General features: G+C 42.0%; 1 long non-coding RNA gene and 1 pseudogene across 6 annotated transcripts in view; one reads left to right on the forward strand and one right to left on the reverse strand.

Moving 5' to 3' along the window:
• LOC124986702 (uncharacterized) overlaps positions 1–2,061 on the forward strand; it is a 35,840-nt gene extending 33,779 nt beyond the window's left edge. For all 6 annotated transcript variants that reach the window (XR_007109067.1, XR_007109065.1, XR_007109066.1 and 3 more), the window contains one exon: positions 1,241–2,061. This is a non-coding gene — a long non-coding RNA (uncharacterized LOC124986702). The remainder of the gene's footprint in view (positions 1–1,240) is intronic.
• A 5,548-nt stretch (positions 2,062–7,609) lies between these two features.
• On the reverse strand, positions 7,610–7,705 carry LOC124987707 (uncharacterized; annotated as a pseudogene).

Here is a 7,705-nt window from a genome sequence, read left to right on the forward strand (position 1 = left end):
TAATGGGGAGAGAATGGCAGGGGCTACTATCTCTTTGTTTAGCCTTCTGTGATCATCAGCAGCAATCAGAGCACAGATCCCAAATATTTGCCAGACAGGGTCCTTTTTGCCCACGCTGGTCGCACAGGAACACCTGCCTAGTTGAGTGTCAGAGGTCTGAGGAATGGGGAGCTGCTCCTGGATGAAGAGCTGAAATTGACCAAAATTAGCCATGACTGGCCATCTGTGCCTCCCACTGGGGGTTGTAAGCCTTCAATAGACTCCAGAGTTCCAGAATAGTTACATCAGAGGGATTCTGCCAGTGCAGTTCTGGTCTAGGTTGTCTAGAGAATACAAACTCCTTGTGCTTCCTTCCACCATCTTTCCAGCATCTTCTCCTCCCTACTCTTTTTTTTTTTTTTTTCTAAAGGTCTAGTGCTTACCATGCAAGTGCTATGCTCCAGTCCCCAGCTTTTTATTTTATTGTATTGTATTTTTATTTTCGGTATTTATTTTATTGTATTGTATTTTTATTTTCGGTATTTGGAATTGAACCCATGGGTGCTTAAGCACTGAGACACATCTCCAGCCACCCCCCACTCTTTTTTAAAAATATTTTTCAGTTGTCAATGAATCTTTTTAAACAGTTTTATTTATTTATATGTGGTGCTGAGAATCGAACCCAGGGCCTCACACATGCTAGGCAAGTGCTCTATCACTGAGCTACAACTCCAGCACCCCCCCAGCCCTTTTTTGTATTTTATTTTGAGACAGGGCCTTGCTTAGTTGCTTAGGGCCTCGCTTTTCCTGAGGCTGGGTTTGAACTTGAGATGCTCCTATCTCAGCCTCCTGAGCTGCTGGGATTACAGGCATACACCAGCCCCAACTTTTTATTTTGAAAATTTTCAACCAGTAAGTTTTATTTTCAAAGAAAAGAAACAGTCTGGAAGATTGGAAGATACTCATATATTAACATGTTTTGGGAGGAAGTTTTGTCACTAAAGAGCCAAATGTTTGGGCTGGGGATATAGCTCAGTTGGTAGAGTGCTTGCCTCACAAACACAAGTCCCTGGGTTCAAATCCCCAGCACCACAAAAAAAAAAAAAAAAAAAAAAAAAAAAGCCAAATGTTTACCTTTCAATACAGACTGACCGAGACTTTAGAACATCAGCCATGGCCCCCTTTTCCTGCTGGTAGAAGTCTGTATTATTACCTTTAAATAAAACCTGCTTAATATGCTTGCCTTGGCGTGCTTCTCTAGTGTTCAATCTTCAACATTAGAAGGAGCAGAACTCATCCCCGGTAAACGGCGGTATCAAATTTGGAGGTTCCACTGAGATCTACGCCAAGATATTGTTCACAAATATCTAAAAATGGCATCAGATATTGAGAGTCACCAAGCATCTGGGAAGTCATCTGATGAAATCCAGTCACCACAGCTATTTGTCTCAGAAATCATAAACATAGATGTATCTCAAAGAAGAATTTTTTCAAGTCACACTCAATTGATAGGATGAAAATTTTAAGAGAAGGCCATCCCTCACTCTTCGAGGATGCCAGAATATTGGTGAATCATTATCTGAATTCAGTGAAGAAATGACTATTGAAGAAAATATCAACAAGGATAATACTACATATTTGGGATGGAGATGTTTCCCCAATTTAATTACTTTATAAACAATGTGAATTTACTATCTAGATAAAGTCATAATAACCTTTAATTTCTCTCTCTCATTCTCTGGTGTTTTAGGAAACACAACATTGTATATATTTCTCTTGCTTACTTGAATATTCTACTTTCACTCCAACATTGTTACTATGCCTGTCTCAAGTCATAATGAATTATTCCATCCCACATTTCTGTTTTACACTAGTTCATAAATAATGATATATTTCTTAATATTATCCTAATTGTTAAATAACTATTTTGACATTTAAGTTGACATTTAAATATTTGTGTTAGTCTTATAACCTAAAATAATGTAGCTTAAAAATGCATAGAAAATTTGTAAAATTTGTTTGTGATCTCAGCATAGTTTTTCAATGTGCTGTATGCCTATTGACTATCTACCAAATCTAAGGTTCATCATGAATAAATTTTATTGTTTTTCAAAAAAAAAAAAATACAGACTGACCTAGTGCAAAGTTTGGAGGTGATCAACTTTTTCTCCTATGATAGTGTGGATTGGGTGGCAAATCTGTTTTAGAAACTTTTGGAGTATGTGTGTGGTACTGGGGATTGAACTCAGGGGCATTCAACCACTGAGCTACCTCTCCAGCCCTTTTTCTTGTTTTTTATTCTGAGACAACATCTTATTAAGTTGCTTAGGGCCTAACTGTGTTTGAGGTTGACCTCGAACTTGCGATCATCTTGCCTCATCCTTCCTAGTTGCTAGTACTGCAGCCATGAGCCACCACACCTGACCCCAGCCCCTATTTATTTTTTAAGACAGGATTTTGCTGAGTTGTCCAGGCTGACCTTGAATTTGCCTCTTTTGCCTCAGCCTCTCTAGCAGCTAGAATTACAGCATGTACCCTGTCTGTATTTTTTTGAGGCAGGTGTGAGTGGGAGAGAAACAGGAATGACCAGGAGTCCTAACTCAGACCACCAGATCTCTTTCCATATCCCAGAAGGAAGGAGAGGCCTAGGTTGGCAGATGGGCGTGGCCAGGGTCTTCTGTTCTTAGATCCTAGCTTCTTCTGAAGGCTATCAGGCTGTACCGGAAAGGATGGAATGATTACATTCAGTATATTTTAAAAGGAACTGCGCCAACATTTCAGGAGGCTGAAAGGGACGGTGGCCCAGCTTCTTGTGCTGAATGTCCTGAGAATGAGGACATGGCTGTAGATCCCATGAGAGACAGATGCTGGAGGCAGCTCAGGCCTGCACTCGAGTTACAGCAGTCTTTTGGGACTGGTGAAGGACTGATGAAGCAGATACTGCCTGTGGAACCATCATCTGCTGGAAGCTCATGCCGGCTGGTAACATAATTCCCTGTAGGAGCGTGTGGCCTTACCTGGCAGCACTGGGCAGCCATGGTCTGACTGACACTGGAGGGCCTCCCATTATGACAGGAAATGTTCAGAGGTCTTTCCTCCCTGCCTCCTTCCATGGAAAATTTCACACATAGATAAAAGTAGCAAAAGGAGAACAATGGACCCCTTTGTACTTATGAGCCTGCTGTCAGTTCAAAGAGCATTTGAGACATACCTACCATTTATTTTATTCTATCATTAGAATCAGTGAATGGCAAGGATCCCTGACTGAGGGTGGGGAAAACTTCTGGGGCCCAGTGGTCAGCAGTGCCTGACTTGGTGTGACCATCTCATGACTACTCTCGGTTCACCTTTAGTCAGCCCTCTATTCCCACATCTGCTTTATCTTATGGCAAATCTTAGAAACTTTCATATTTTGCTCATAAACATTTTAGGCCATATCTCCAAAGGATGATTTTTTAAAAAAATCTAAGCATGTTTCAGAAAAATCTAACTTTTTCCAAAGTTGAAAGGTGCTAAGAGACTGAAGAAAGAGGTGGAAAAATCCAGGATTGCACAAATGCAGTTTGTTAGGGATTTATGAACAAAAGCATGTTTTGTGCAGCAGCACAACAGGAGAATTCCAGCACCCCATGGCAGGAGGACGGGTTGTATATGCTAAGCTGGACAAAGGTGCCACAGCCAATGGGAATGTACCTGAACTTTCTCAAAACTGTTAACATGGCCTGGGGATGTAACTCTGGTGGAGTGCTCCTCTAGCACTCCAGAGTTCACCAGAATTCACCAGAAAACAAATAAACAACAGCAACATAACAAGACTGCCTGGGCATCAGTGGCTGGCTGGTACAACACACTTGGATCTTTTCTTTCTCCCTTCCTCTCTCTTTGCATGCTAGGGTCGCCTGGTGGGCAAATGGTGGTTATGACCAACATGGTTATGGTCATGTCAAGCTGGATACCTACACAAGCATACCATTATCACACCCTGGTTTCCTCTAATACCCAATCATTCATATTTCAACTTCCAGATTTTATCATGAAGAAAAAAATTGTTTTTGTACCAGGATTGAAACTGAGGGGTGCTCAACCACAGAGCTAAATCCCCAGCCCTTTTTTAAATATTTATTTTGAGATAGTTGCTGAGGGCCTCACTCAATTGCTGAGGCTGGCTTTGGCCTCAACCTCATGAGCCGCTGGGATTACAGGTGTGCACCCCCACGCACAGCACTTGAATATGTTTTCATAGTTGATTGGTTCAAATCAGGATCCACTTAAAGTGAACAAATTGCATTGGTGGATGTGTCTCTTAGGTTTCTTTCAATCTGCAATAATCTTCGGGCTGTGTGAGCCTGGAAATTTTGGGATGATGCAGAAGGGAGAGGGGGCTCCCCTGTGCTACAGTGTAATATTAGACTCCTGGCAGGTGATGCTGGGTCTCTTGATGTAATTCGAAATCATTCAAAAAAGAAAAGAATTCCATTTCTTACATCCTAAGGATAGATAATCTCATTTAATTCTTAGGATAACCCCAAAAGATAGCAATTATGCCCATCTTACAGATGAAGAAGTCTGAGGGGGGCTTTCCAGATAAGTACAGGATTTTACTTACCTCATTTCACCCACATCTGTTTCTCCTCTAGAATTTCTGTTGACAGGACAAGCAGCAGTACCGGTTGCCACCACCAACAGCACCAACAGAGCCCTCTTGCTGATAGATCCCTTTCAGGGGACTTTTGAGAATAAAAAGAGGGCTACATTTGATAGTGCTGAGACAACAGGCATAACTGCACACACCATGTATCACAGAGCTTCAGACAGCCACAGCCCTTTTTGTTTCTGTATGGATTCACCTTGACATGACTGCAGCCATCTTGAGTCATAACCACTATGGCTGTCCCCAAATACAACTCCAGTTGGTTTTTCCGGAATGATTTTCCAGCCAATTAAAAATAGACAAAGCCAATGGAGTGTCATTTGGAGCTTTACAACTGAACCCTGGCACCTGGAATGTGCCTGAGTTTGATATTAGCTTAGGATAAACCAAGTACATTCTGGCTAGGATGAAGTCACTTTTTGTCCTAATCAATATATGTGCCCCTCTTCCTGACCCAAACTGTGGGACTCCAACGAGTCTTGCTACTGCCCAGGATCATGCTTCTGTCAGTAAGTCTCCCAGTAAATTGTACTCTGCAATTCTGGATCTGTCTGCCCTTTATTTTGAGACCGAGTCTCCCTAAATCAGTCTTACCTTGAACTTGTGATCCTCCAGTCTCAGCCTCCCAAGTAGTTGGGATTACAGGCATGTGCCCTGGCACCCAGTTCCCAAACCACTGTTTGAGGTTTCATTGTCCTTTCCCCACCAGCCTGCTCATGGCTGGTACCCCATTTCCAGTACCAATCTGGGTTTAATTAGGGCAACAGAAATGTCATGAGCTAGGGGATTATGGAAATTCAACTTCATGTACTTGTGGAAGGAGTTTGAGAAGTAAAGGTCTGAAATGAGGAGTTTGAGGATCAGAAGTCTCACCAACCTACCAGTCTGGGAAGCTCAAGTGGGACCATGCAGGGAGAGCTGGTGTCTCTGTGTGACCACAGCCAAGCATTTGGTGAAAGACCTGAAGTTGCTCTCTGTAAAAGAGAAAGTTGAATATGGAACAGAAGAGAATGAGGACAAATGGGAACTCATTGATGCATGTGAGCATATAACCATGAAGACCTTCAGAGTATAATGGCCCCTGCTTCCCTTCCATATCCTGGCATCATATGCAAGTTCCTCTAGTGGCCAACTGGGGAAGGGGATTATGGGGAGTGTAACTGACAACAGTGATTTGGCACAAAGAGAAGCTTCCCCTCATCAGAAGCAGTGATGCATACCTGCGATTCCAGCTGCTTGAAGGGCTGAGGCAGGAGAATGGCAAGTTCGAGGCCAGCCTGAGGGCCTGAGGGAGACCCTGTCTCAAAATAAAAAATAAAATGGGCTGGGGATGTAGGTCACTGGTGAACCCCTAAATCTGGGTTCAATCCCCAGATTTAGGTAGTCAGCCATGAGCAGGTGGGTGGGGAAAGGACAATGAAAGGCATTAACTTACAGAGAGGATATCAGACATATACATCAAAGAGTCCATAAGTCATAGGACTTGGGATAGCAGAAAACTTTATTAAAACACACTCATTAGAAAAATGGGAACTGGTATGTCAAACCTCCTCCAGTCACAGTTAATTATAACTCCTTTAAGGAACTATTGTTTCAAGACCATGCTACAACTCTCTCATGCCGTGACTGAAACCATGTCACAGCCACCCCTTGTGACCAGGTCATAACAACCCTCACAAAGAAAACTTGCTGAGGGCTATACCAAGGGCAGTGGACTATTTAAGAGGATATGAGAAACTAAGGCAAGAACAAAGGGACTCAGATCCCTTAAAAAGCCCAGAATCTCTTAAGAGCTACACTGTTCTCTCTACAGAGATGCTCTGCTAGGTACCTATGCTGTGCATCTTTATCTCACTCCAATAAACTCCTGCCTGTTACTCTGTACAACTGCTTGAAATTCTTCCTGTGGGGCTGTCTCTCTCTCTCTGGAGATGGCCCATATTCTCCCTTGAATGGGTATTCCTCGTGTTTTACTCCCAAAGTTCTTTCTCGAGATTGCCCCTACTTTCCCTTGACCTAAATAAACCTGTCTATGCTTTTGGAAATAAAGAAGAAGAAAAAAAAGAAGAAAAGAAATCCTTTCCAGGGAATTGCAAGAACTCGTCTCTGTGAACACCCCACTGCACCCCTGTCCCATGGTCACTTTGGCTCTGAAGGTCCCCTCTATAGTACCAAGTACTGAAAGAAACTTTCCTTCATCCAACTCAGTTACTCTGAGGCTTTCACTTTTTATATTTAGAACTCTGGTCTATTAAATTTTTATCTTTTCCCAAATAACTACCCATTCACTAAAATTCCCCCACTGATTTAAGATGGACCTTTATCATATACTAAATTTGCATATGCATTTTATTTATCTCTAGGTTTTCTGTCCTACTCAGAACAAAGGAACCACATGATCATCTTAACAGATTGTGGCAGGGCAGGGGAGAATTTAACAAATCCTAACATCCTAGCTGGGTGCAGTAGCACATGCCTTCAATAGCAGCTACTCAGGAGGCTGAGGCAGGAGGATTCAAGGTTTGAGGCCAGCATGAACAACACAGTAAGACCCTGCCTGTCTCAAAATAAAATGAAAAAAAGGGATGCACGTGGGGTAGCTGGTAGCTCAGTGATAGAGCACCCACCCCTAAGTTCAATCCTCAGTGCCCCACCAACCATATACCACCAACCCTTTCATGATTAAAAAATAAAAAACACTGTGCAAAATAAAAATAGGAGGGAATTTCCTTCATCTGATATAGTACATCAACAATGACAAAAAAAAAAAAAAAATCACAGGTTAACATTATACTTAGTGATAAAAGAAAAAAGCTTTCCCTCTAAGTTCAGGAACATAGCAAGAGTACCTGCTCTTTCCACCGCTCCCACCCCATATTTTTTTTATCGGTGCATTATGGATGTACACAGAGGTGAGATTTGTTGTTACATATCTGAACATGCATACACTATAACAACAGAATTTGTCCAATATCATTAAAAAATATGGAACATTTCACAAATTTGCATATCATCCTTGCATAGGGATCATGCTAATCTGTTGTTCCAATTTTAGTCTATAAGCTGCTGAAGCAA

The sequence above is a fragment of the Sciurus carolinensis genome, chromosome 6, assembly GCF_902686445.1.
Source record: "Sciurus carolinensis chromosome 6, mSciCar1.2, whole genome shotgun sequence".
In the NCBI taxonomy this organism is placed as follows: Eukaryota; Metazoa; Chordata; class Mammalia; order Rodentia; family Sciuridae; genus Sciurus; species Sciurus carolinensis.